The sequence below is a fragment of the Castor canadensis genome, chromosome 8, assembly GCF_047511655.1.
Source record: "Castor canadensis chromosome 8, mCasCan1.hap1v2, whole genome shotgun sequence".
In the NCBI taxonomy this organism is placed as follows: domain Eukaryota; kingdom Metazoa; phylum Chordata; class Mammalia; order Rodentia; family Castoridae; genus Castor; species Castor canadensis.
This window is the reverse complement of record NC_133393.1, coordinates 33814530-33827545: the sequence shown is the minus strand read 5'-3', so window position 1 is coordinate 33827545 and position 13016 is coordinate 33814530.

Sequence of the window (13016 nt, the reverse complement as noted above, 5' to 3'; positions counted from 1 at the left end):
CATATTAGAAGAATATTTCATTTCTTTTCCACATAAAGGGAAACAGAGATTGCATCCACTTCCATTCCCAATATAAATAAAATTGTATGAATTTTTTGGATATGCTTTTATGTGAAATAGCGAAAGACATTCTGTTAAGTAGGGAATTGAAATTAGAGGTCTAGTGGTGTTGTGATTAAATTTGCTTTACACATAACCTTAAACTATTAAAGTTACCATCATACGTACATTATAATGATAACACAAACTAAATACACTGAAAAACAATGTATAACAGGCTTAATAAAGAGAGGAATGTCAGTGATTATTTCATCTCAACTAAATTTATCTGCTTAATTGATTTGACTAAAATGATAGCCATTGTTTAGAAAATGAGTATTAAGTTCTCCTAAAATTTTTAGTCATTCTTGAGATTAAAATATATACTCATAACCTTGTGCAGGATAGTTGGCATTAATAATATTGTATTCCATGTAAAATGTAGAAGCTTTGGAACCATACCTGTTCATATAATTCCCTTATCCTTTATTGTTATATATGTTACATGTACATATGTTATACAACTTTCAAAACAATGTTACCATTTTGCTTTAAACAGTCATATGTATTGTATAGAATGCATCAGAGAAAATAGTCTTAAATATTTGCCATTTCTAGTGTTTTCTATTCCTTCTAAGAGGCCCATGCTTACCTCTGGTATTGTTTCCCATTAATCCAAAACCTTTTAGCATGTCTCATTTTTAAAAAAATCAAAATGTCTTTACTTTGCTTTTATCTTTGAGGGATAGTTTTTCTAAATATACAAGTTTGTATTTGCTGGGTGCTAGTGGCTCATGCTTATTGTCCTAACTACTTGGAAGGCTGTGATTGGGAGGATTAAGTTTCAAGGCCAGCCTGACAAAATAATATATGAGGCCTGCATCTTCAAAACTTGCAGAGCAAACTGGACTGGAGGTGTGGTTTTAGTGAAGCAACCTGTGCTGAGTTCAAACTCAATTCCACCAAAAAAAGTTTGTATTTTTATTTCCAACTTTTAGAAATAAAAGTTTGTGATTTTATTTTTTCTTCAGAACTTTGAATATGCTACTCCAATATTGTCTGTTATCTGTAATTTTATTTTATTGATTAATTTGTTGTTTGTATTTTTATTACTGTATTATTGTTATACAGGGGGTACCTTGTGACATTTACAAAAGTATTTACAATTTATCTTGGTTAGAGTCACCACCTCTATCATTCTCACTTACCTTCCCTTACCTCCATCCTTAGAATAGTTACAACAGGTCAAGTTGTTCCATTTTTATACTTGAGTACATAATATTTCCAGCATATTCACCCTCCTTCACCCTTTCCTTATGTCCTCCCTTCATCTACCTTTACCACCCCCAGAAGGATCTGTTTTACCTTTCTGTCCTTTTTTTTGACAAAAAATCATTTTTATTTGCTTAAGATAGCTGTACAGGGAGTTTCATTATTACATTTCCATGTATATATGTATGAAATTCCAAATTGATTCATCTGCTCCATTATTTGTCCATTTTTATTAGTACATATTCATTGTAAAGGAAGCATTCATTGTGGCAAACCTGAATAGCCTTTCATTGTACATTGGTTAGATAGCCCCCACCATCTCCTACTCCCTGCAAATCCCTCCCCACCCCACTTAAAGCAATTGCAACTGGTTTTATGTTTCTATTTTGTATATGTATATGAAACCCATCATCCATATTCCCTCACGTTCAGGTCTTCCATTCACCCTCCCCCCTCATATGAACCCTCCCACACTGTACCTATTTTGTAGTCCTGTCTTTCATTATTAATTCCAAGGTCAATATTCAAAGGGCTTTATTGAAGTGTCCTCACTGTGAATATACTTCTCTGGTCAGTTGAACCCCTTCCATTACTCTCTTTTACTTTTTCCCTCCCACATGCATTGTTCAACAGATTTCCATACCTTTTATTATATTCTCTACCTGTACAGATGAATTTCAATATTGTTGATTGTATCATTCTCTTTTCCTTTCCCTCCTCCCCCGAGTTCCACAGAGTAATTCCAATATTAATAACATGTTTGACCCATAAGTTTGTGTATGATTATGATTGGTTTTGTGTATATGTTTATCTTTGGATCTATCTTCCACATATGAGAGAACATGTGGCTTTTGTCTTATTGAACCTGGCTTACTTCACTTAACATTATGTCCTCCAATTGCATCCACTTACCTTCAAGATTTCATTCTTCCTAATGGCTGAATAAAACTCCACCATAAATCTCTCTCTCTCTCCAAATATATATATATATATATATATATGATGTTCTTAATTCATTTTTCAGTTGTAGAGTTTCTGGGTTGTTTCCATAGCTTCTCTTTTGTGAACAGTGCTGCAATAAACAGGGATGTGCAAGTGTCTCTATTTTATTCTGTTTTACATTCCTTCAGGTATAGGGCCAAGAGTGGTATAACTGGATAATATTGCAGTTCCATTTCCAGTTTTTTTATTAGTCATTTGCATATCTTCCTTAGAAAATTCCCTATTCAATTCATGTGCACATTTCTTCATTGGATTGTTGATTCTTCAAGGTTTTTTTTGAGTTCCCTGTAGATTCTGACACTAGTACCTAATCAGATGAATAAGTGACAAAGATTGTCCCCTTTCAGTGGGTAGTTTCTTAAGTCTAGTGTTGCTGTTTCTGTTGCTGTGTAGAAGCTTTTCAGTTTTATTCATTCCCATTTGTTCTTTAGGAAGTCATTGCTTATGCCTATATGCCTCAGTGTATTTTGCACTACTTCCTGAAGTTTTTTCAAATTATCAGGCCTTATATTGAGGTTCTTAATCCACTTTGCATTGGTATTTGTATGGGTGAGAGACATAGATGTAGTTTCAGTTTTCTATTCTCAGATGTTCAGCTTTCACAGCAACATTTGCTGAACAGACCATTTCTCCATCATATATTTTGGGTACCTATGTCAAAAATCAGGTGGGCATAGATATGTGGATTCTTATCTGGGTCTTCTGTTCTGTTCCATTGATGTTCATGCCTGTTTTTGTGCCAGGACTATGTTATTTTGATTGCTATGGCTCTGTAGTATAGTTTGAAGTCGGGGATTGTGACACCTGCAGTGTTGTTCTTTTTGCTCAGTATTGCCTTGACTATTCAAGGTCTTTTGTGCTTCTATCTGAATTTTTGGGTTGATTTTTCAATCTTGGTGATGAATGTCATTGGAATTATGATGGGGATTGTATTGAACACTTAGATTGCTTTGGCAATATAGCCATTTCCACAATATTGATTCTACCAATCAATGAGTATGGGAGATCTTTCCATCTTCTGTAGTCTTCATTGATTTCTTTCTTTAATAGTTTTTATAGTTTTCATTCTAGAGATCTTTCACTTTCTTTATTAAGTTTATCTTATGGTATTTTATTCTTTGAGGCTATTGTAAATGGAATTGTTTTCCTATATTCTTTCTCAGACTGTTCATTGTTGGTATATAGAAAGGTTGATGATTTTTGAAACTGATTTTGTATCCTGCTAGTTTGCTGAGTGTTTATGATGACTAAGAGTTTTTTGATGGACTTTTCCTGGTCTTTTAGATGTAAGGTTATATAATCTGCAAATAGGGATAGTTTGAGTCTTCATTTCCTATTTGAAATCCTTGTTCCTGTCTCATTGCTCTGGCTAGGTATTTCAGGACTTTGTTGAATAAGAGTGGAGAGAGTGGACATCCTTATCTCATTCCTGACTTTATAAGAAATGGTTTCAGTTTTTCCCCATTTACTATGATGCAGTCAATAGCCTTTTCATATATAATCTTTATTATGTTGAGGTACATACTTTCTTTCCCAGTTTCATCAGAACTTTTATCATGAAAAGATGTTGAATTTTGTTGAAGTTTTTTCCTACATATTGAGATGATCATGTGCCTTTTTCTTTGCTTCTATTAATTTGCTGTATTGCATTAATGTTTTGTGTATGTTGAATCATCCCTCCATTCCAGGGGTAAAACCCATTTGATCATGGTGTATGATCTTTATAATATGTTGTTGAATTTGGTTTGCCAGTGTTTTATAGAGAATTTTGCATCTGAGTTCATTAAAGAAATCAGACTATAATTCTCTCTCTCTTTTTTTTTGTTGTGTCCTTGTCTATTTTTGGGATGAGTCTAATAGTGTCTTCATGGAATGAGTATGGTAGTGTTCTTTCCCTTTCTATTTCATGGAAAAGTTTGAGGTGTGTTGGCATTACTTCTTCTTTAAAGGTCTGGTAGAATTCCTCAGGGTATCTATCAGATTCCAGACTTTTCTTTCTGTGGGAGACTATTGCTGCTTCCATTTCATTGCTTATTATAGATGTATTTAGGTGATTTATATCCTCTTGGTTCAATTTTGGAAGGTCATATGTGTCTAGAAGTTTGCCCATTTCTTCTAGATGTTCCTATTTATTTGAAAATGAGTTTTCAAAATAATCCTTATAATTCCCTGGATTTCCATGGTATTTGTGATCTTCCCTTTTTTGCTTACAATTTTATTAATTTGGGTCTTTTCCCCCTCATTTTAGTCAGATTTGCTAGGGGTTTGTCAGTGTTATTTATTGCTCTATGACCTATGGGTCATCAAAGAAATAAGGGAGAAAATAAAAAAGTTGCTGGATTTCACTAAAAATGAAAGCACAACCTACCAGAACTTATGGGATACAGCAAAGGCAGTGCTAAGGGGAAAGTTTATAGATATCAATGCATATGTTACAAGCAAATAAATGACCAAATACTGCATCTCAAATTCCTAGAAAAATAAGAACAAGGTAAACCCAAAAGTAGCAGAAGGAGAGAAATAATAATAAGGGCTGAAATCAATGAAACATATATTTCCACCAAGAAAAGGAAAGAAGAAAAAACCAAACAAAGAATCAATGAAACAAAAAGCTGATTTTCTTTTATTCATAATTTTAAAGGTGAAGTCAGTTGATAATTAATCCGAGTTTTCCTGAGCATAATGTATTGCTTTTTTCCTTGTTTTCAGACATTTTCTATTTTTGGTTCTATAATGCTATTCATTGAATTTACACTGCTTGTGTTTTAAGACCAATATATCTACACATTTTTATCTTTACCAATTTGATTACAATTTTGGATTTTCATTCCATTTTATCCTGTGGAAATTTAACTTTTTGGAATAGTCCCACAAATTCTTGAGCTCTTTTACTTTTTTAATGTTTTCTTTGTTTTTCACAGTAGATTATTTCAATTATAAGTTTAGTGACTTTACCCTGTTTTCACCTTTGTTTCTACCAAGCTTCTTCCATGACTTTAAACAAATTTAGAGATGGGTGTGGTGGCTTATGACTATAATCTCAGCTATGTGGGAGGTGTAGTTAGGAGGATCAGTTGCTGAGGCTGGCTCCAGGTAAAAATGCCAGACCTTTCCTTATCTGAAAAATAACTGAAGCAAAAAGAAAGGTTAGAGGTGTGGCCCAAGTGATAGAGTGCTTGTCTAGAAAAATGGAGGCCTTGAGTACAAATCTCAGCACCACCAAGAAAAGAAAACTTAGGTACTATACTTTCCTGGAATTTTCATTTTATTTTTTCATCTGTTTTCTCTGCTGAGATTCCTATACTTTCATTTTTCATGATCATTTCTTTCATATTATGTGATCATAATTATAATTGTTTAAAATTCTTGTCTTCTAGTTCTAATACTTCAATCATCTGAAGAGTGAAATCAGTTGTATTTTCTTTCACAAATGAGTGTTATTTTCCTCATATGTCAAATAATTTTGGATTCCTTCCTTTGTATTGTACATGATATGTTTGAATTTTGTTATAGTTCATTAACAGCATTGTTTGTTTTTTACTTTCTTCTTTAATGAGCAATTCAAGAAGATAAAACTCAGTCTTTAAACACCCTTTCTTGAGTGGAAACTCAAATCTCAGCTCAGGTTTTGAATCTTTAGCTGTGACACTTGAGATAGAGGCCAGTCAGAAATTCATATCAAATCTACACACAGAATTTGCATCTTCTCTCTCTCTCTCTTTCTTTTCTTAGATTCTTTTTTCACTCTCTAGTGGCTAAAATTGTTCAGACTAATTCCGGTATTTCTAACAGAATTTTAGCCACTCAACATAGAATTTTCATAGTCTTCATTCAGGCCAAATCTATACAATAAAGGCAAAACACTTTTGCCATTTCCTTCTTTCAAATGTTGATTGCTCTCTGAAAGTTCCATGCTTTTGGTGTCACTTTCCAGGTAGTTCTCAATATGTTTAAGTATTTTGGCTTATTTTTCTTTTGTTTCTCTTTCCTCCTTCTTCCCTTCCTTGCTTTCCTCATTCTTTTTCTATCTCTCATTTTCTCCTCTCCTCCTTCCTTCTTCCCCCCACCTTTCTTTCTTTCTTTCCTTCCTTCTTTCTCTCCTTCTTCCTTCTTTCCTTCTCTTTCTCTCTCCCATCCTTCCTTCCTGCCTCCCTTCTTTACTTCCCTTCCTTCATTCCTTCTTTCCTCCCTCCCTCCCTCCCTCCCTCCCTTCCTGTCTCTTTCTTGCTCTTTTTCATTCTCTTTCCATCCTTGCCATCCCTAGTCCTCCCTTTCCAGACTTCGGAGAGTGTGATAGAAGATACAACTTGATGAAAATTTGAGGATGATAATAAATCATCTCTTTAAATCCCAAAGACCACACTTTCTGTTTTTGTTCATTTTAGCATTTTTAAATTTACTCACAGGTGTATACATTATTTGGGCCCACCCCCCCTCCCAGCCCCCCAAATCCCTCCTTCTCCCCTGGCCCCCCAGTGCCACAGGTCTGCATGGAGAAAGAGGCTAACCTGGCCAGATCTTGTGGCATGATCTCCCTACTGGTGCCCCAACTGCTGCAGAATCTGTGAGAGGAAGATTGGAGTCTTAGGTCCTGTAGGACAAAAGGGCTTTCCAGGTACTGCCTGCCTGTTTTGGCTATGTCTCTCCTTCTCACTCCCCCAGTGCAGAAGGGAGTTTCAGACTTGTGGAGAATTCCCTAGGCAGGCACTTCTTTGACAGGGTTTTCTCCTGTTTGATGGCCACTGTTTCTTAGGGTAAGCCACTTGTTGGGGTGGAATCTCCATGGAGGACAAAAGATTAAAAGATAAAGCTGACTGTGTGGTGTCTTTTGAAGGATCAGTTTCGCAGTCACAGTGACTCTTTCCTGGAAGAAGGGAATTTCTCTACCCATGTTCTTCATGATTCTGATTGGCTTCTCGTGTTTTCTGATGGGATTTGGTTCAGTTATGGGAGGTTTGGCTCTATGCAGGGTGCCTTTTGGTGCTAGATTGTGAGAAATGCTGGGTCTGGGTTGCCTTGTTCTGTTGGGTGTTTGGGTGGTTAGCTTGTTCTATTGGGTATTTTTCTTTTTTGCTTTTCCAGTCCTTGGGTTCAAACCAGCTAACTTTCTTCTTACCAGTGATCAGAGAACTCTTAGGGTTGCTTCTTGTAACTTTTGGGTTGAAGACTAGGGACAAACAGGTCTGTAACTTTTTTTCCAAGTATGTATAATATTTATTATCAAGTGTATATCAATATTTATTATGAAAACTTTAATTTTAATGTTCATTAGCTTAAATTTTGCCTCTGTTCTTCCATTCCTTCTTTTTAAAAAACACTTTTATTAGCATATATTAGTTGTACAGGGAATTTCATTGTGGTGTTTCCATATATGCTTGTGATGGACCTTGGTTAAAGTCACTCCTCCATCATTCTCCCTCATCCCTCCTCCTTACATTCTTAAAACAATTTTAACAGATTTTATTGTTCAGTTTTCATGCAGAATACAAAATACAGTGTCCGTATTCACATTTATTCATTGTCTCCACTCACCTCCTTCTCTCCCACTAGTACCCACCTTTGAACAGGACCTGTTTTACGTTCCTGTCCTTCATTTTTTAAGGTGTATATTCTTTGTTTTAAATGGTTTCACCATGGTATTTCACCCGTGAATATAGTGTCTGTTAATCAGATTAATCCTTTCTATTGCTGTGTCTTTCCCTATCCCTCCTAAATAATGAGGGCAGTTTAATTTTACAGGGTGTTTCATTATGCCATCTTCATATACAGATGCAATGTATTTCAATGCTACTCACTATCATTTTCTTTTCCTCTCCCACCTTTCATAGTCTCCTCAAAGAGTCTCATATTACAAACATGCTACACATAAATATATGTGTATGTCATATATATGCAATCATATGTATATTTATATACACATTTACCTTTAGGTTTAGATTCTACATATGAGAAAACAAGTGACCTTTGTCTTTCTGAACTTGGCTTACTTAGCTTAATATGATGATCTCCAATTCTATCCATTTAACTGCAAATTACATAATTTAATTCTTTATGAAGAATTTCATTCTTTATATATATAGATATATATTTATCTTAATCCATTCATCAATTGTCTGGTTGTATGGTATTGGGGATGTTTCCATAGCTTAGCTATTGTAAATAGTGATGTAAAAAATATGGATGTGCAAGTGTCTCTATTATATACTGACTTACATTCTTTCAGATATATGCCCAGGAGTGTTAAAGGTGGATTGTATGGTGGGTCTATTTTTTAGTTTTCTGAGTAGCCTTTATATGGCTTTCCATAGTGGTTGCACTCATTTATATTCCCATCAACAGCGTATAAGGGTTCGTTCCCATCTCCTTCTTGCCAGCGTTTGTTGTTTGTGTTATTGAAGATAGCCACTCTGACTGGAGTGAGGTGAAGTCTCAATGTCACTTTGATTTGTATTTCCTTTATGGCCAGGGAGGTTGAGTTTTTTCATGTATTTATTGGCCATTTGTACTTCTTTTGAGAATTATCTGTTCAGTTCATTTGCCAGTTTAGTTACTGGGTTGTTGATTTTTTTGTGAGTTTAGATTTTGAACTCCTTGGTTATTAATACCTTGTCAGACATACAGCTGCAAAGATTTTAATGCCTTCATTTCATGGGCAGTCTCTTCAGTCTAGTGACTGTGTCCTTTTTGGCACAGAAGCTTTTTTAGTTCTCTCTTATTTGCTAAGCTTTTAGTGTTCAAATCAGGAAGTTATTGCCTATGCCTGTATATTCCATTGTTTTCCCTTTTCTTTCCTATCGTAATTTCTATGTTTCAGGTCCTTCATCAAGACCTTTGATCCACCTTGAATTGATATTAGTGCAGTGTGAGACAGGAATCTAGTTTCAGCCTTCTACATTTGTATGCTCAGTTTTCCAGGACCATTTATTTAAGAGGATGTCTTTCTCCAATGTATATTTTGAGTTCCTCTGTAAAGAATCAAATGGAAAAAAAAAAAAAAGAATCAAATGGCTTGTGTTGTGAAGATTTATCTCTGTGTCTTTCATTCTCTTCTATTGGTATTTGTGTCTTTTTTTGTGCCAGTACCATACTGTTTTTATTACTATGGCTCTGTATATAATTTGAAGTCAGGTATTGTGATACCTGTAACATTTCTGTTTTTGTTCAGGATTGCTTAGGCTATTTGAGGTCATTTGTGCTTCCATATATAAACGTTAGCATTGATTTTTCTATCTCTGTGAAGAATGTCATGGGAATTTTAATGAGGATTGAATTGAGCATATAAATTGATTTTGAGAGTATAGTTATTTTCAGAATATTAATTTGGCCAATTCATGATCACTGGAGATCTTTCCATCTTCTGATGTCTTCTTTGATTTCTTTGTCTGTGACTTATAGATTTTTGGTGTAGACATCTTTAACTTCATTCATTAAATTTATTCCTAGATATTTTTGTGGTTATTGTAAATGGAATTATTTTCCTGATTTTGTTCTCATTTTGTTCATTTTTGGTATATAGAAAAGCTACTGATTTTTATGTGTTGATTTTGTATCATAACACTTTGCTGAATGTGTTTATGAGAGCTAATAGTTTCATAATGGAGTTTTTAAGGTCTTTCCTGAATAAGATCATATCATTTAGAAATAGGGATACGTTGATCTCATCTGTCTCTATTTAAACCCCTTTTATATCTTTCTCCTGTCTTATTGTTCTGGCTAGCAATTCCAGTATTATATTGAATAAGAATGGGAGAATGGATACCCTTGAATTGATCCTGACTTTAGAGGAAATGGTTTCAGTTTGTCCTTGTTTACTATGATGTCGGCTGTAGCTTTATCATATATAGCCTTTATTATGTTGAGGTCTGTTCCTTCTATTCCTAGTTTCTATAGAGCTTTTATCCCCTGCTTTTGGGGGTCCCTTTGCTTGGAAAATCTTTTTATATACTTTTACTCTAAGGGAACATTTGCCAATGAGATATGTTTCTTGTAATCAACCAGTGCTTGCTTTTTAATATAATTTACCATTCTGTGTTTTGATTGAGGAATTGAGGCCATTAACATTCATTGATAATACTAACATGTATATAGTATCTTTAGTTATTTTGTTGTTTTTCTCATGTTTACTTTTTCCCTAATCCTTGTTTGCTAATCTACTTGGCTAGAGTTCATTTTTTCTGGCATTTTCTTTCCTGCGTCTCTTTTACATCTGTATGTTGGATTCCTTTAAGTAATTTCTGCATTGCTGTTTTTTTTTTTTTTTTTTTTTGGTGGTATTGTGGTGTGAACTCAGGCTCTCATGCTTGCTGTTTGCTTGGCGGGCACTCTTACTACTTGAGCTACTCCCCCAGCCCTTTTTTGTGATTTTTTTTTTTTTTTTTTTGAGATAGGGTCTCATGGACCAGACCCTATCTGTCTGGCTTCAAACCACAATCCTCTTGATCTCAGCCTCCTGGGTAGCTAGGATTACAAGTGTGAACCACCAGCACCTGGCTGCAGTGCTGGTTTGGCAGTCATTAATTTCTTTAGTTTTTGTTTATTGTGAAAGGTTTTTATTTCTCTTTCAACTATGCAGGTATTTTTTCTGGATCGATTGGTGTAGGTTGACAATTGCTTTCTCAGGAGCTTGAAATACCCTCTTGCATTTAGAGTTTGTGCTGAGTAATCTGCTGATATTTTGATGTATTTGCCTTTATATGTGACTTCTCATTTCTTTTTTTGCAGCTCTCAATATTTTTTCTTCTGTATATTTAGTGTTTTAATTGTAATGTGTCTGGGGGTGTTTCTTTTCTGATCCTGACTGTTTGGTGTTCTAAAAGTCTCCTATAACTGATTGTCCGTCTCTTTCTCAAGATTGGGGAAATTTTCTGCAACTATGTCTTTGAGTAAGGTGTCCATGCCTTTCCTTTTATCTCTTCTCCTTCTTCTATGTCTCTGATTTTTGGGTTTAGTCTTTTGCTGGTGTCCCACAGTTCTTGCATATTCCATTCATGTTTTCTTAGTATTTTCATTGCCTTTGAATTACTGATCTAATTCCCTTATTTATCTTTTATCCTTGAAAGTCTATTTATGTCTACCTCCACTCTTTTAGCAAGAGTTTTGATAGAAGGTTTTTTTGAGAATATTAAGCTTTTTATGTTCACTATGTCAATTTGATTTTTGTCAGGACTTCTATATCTTTATTGAATTCTTCTTTCATATTGCATTGTCTTCTTCATTTCATTCAGGTGTTTGTTTGAATTCTCTTTGAGTTCAGTCACTTATTTATTTGTATCCACTTTTAATTCATTCAGCTCTTTATACATCTCATTGATCATTCTTGTCATTGTTTTTAAATTTGTTGTTTGAGAATTCTTCCTCTTCACTAGCATTTAAGTTCTTTATTGTGCAGTTGATGCTTTTGGAGGATACATACTGGTTTTTGTCATTTCATAGAATTTGTTCTGTTATGCTGGGATTTATGCATCTATGGCCAAGTTTTTGTTTAGGGGTTTCAGCCCACTGCGTCCCTTTAGTTAGGAATTCTCCGCTGATTATTTCCAACAATGTAGCAGCCTGGTTGTGTTTTAGGTTCTTGTCATTAGACTGGTGGTGTTTGGCTCAGTAGTCAAATATTTGACTAAAATATTCAAGATTCTGAGTGCAGGTCCCTACTCTACTCAGGAAGAAGAAGCCTAGCTGCAAGAGCTATCACAGGTGATAAATCACAATTTTGAGATTTCAGTAAATCCTAATGAAGTCCAGTCATTGTTTCCACTTTAATATAGTCAGAGGAGCAGAGGAGCAAAGGAAAATCTTCAAGATCTATGAAGACCTAAGTTAATAAAGGTGTTAATGGGAAGGAGATATGTGGGACAACACTAATGAATAATACAGGGTATATGGTTTTATAAGGCATGAAGGGGTGGTCACTTAGGGTTAGTGAGAAAGTGGGATGAGGTAGGTAGGAAACAACTGATTAATGTTATGATGGGGAAGAGAGGTGAAGAAACTTAAACAAGCAACAAAAATTTGAGGAAAAATGATTATCTGGCAATCTAATTAACCTACAAAAGAGGTAGGTAATAAAAAAGTACTATGGATGGATAGTTAGATGTAGAGGTAAAATAGGAGGAAGACAGCAGTCTCAAGTGGTTGCATCACTTTGAATCTTCTGTCTACTACATAGATTCTCCAAAGAGTCACAACCTGTTGATCTTCTCATGTGCCCCATTTTCTTAGTTTCCATCCTCTTGGCAGATCTCTAAATTATACTCTTTTAATGGTATTTTAAAAGAGTAATGGTAGTTTAACTTGTTCTGGACCACTCATTTTTCTACCAACTCCACACTCCCATAACCAGATTAATTCTATCTTCCAATTCTAGCTATATTGTTTTCTTACACTAAAATGTACTGGGTTTTGTTGTCTCATAGCATAAGTGCAAATTCTCCAAATTGACATAAATCATCCTCCACAATTCAAAAATAATGATGACCATGGGATTCCCCATTGTTCCCCTACAATAACCTGTGTAGCATATTAATGAGATATCAAATGTCTTTGAAAATGAACATTTCTTATAAATTTATAATAAATGCTCCTTTGTAAACAATGTCTAGGCTAAACTTGATTATCTACTGATTCCTTTGAATGCTACATATATTAACATCTCAGTTTCTTTTGCTCAAGTTGTAGGCTCTGCCTACATTGTAAAAATGATTGTA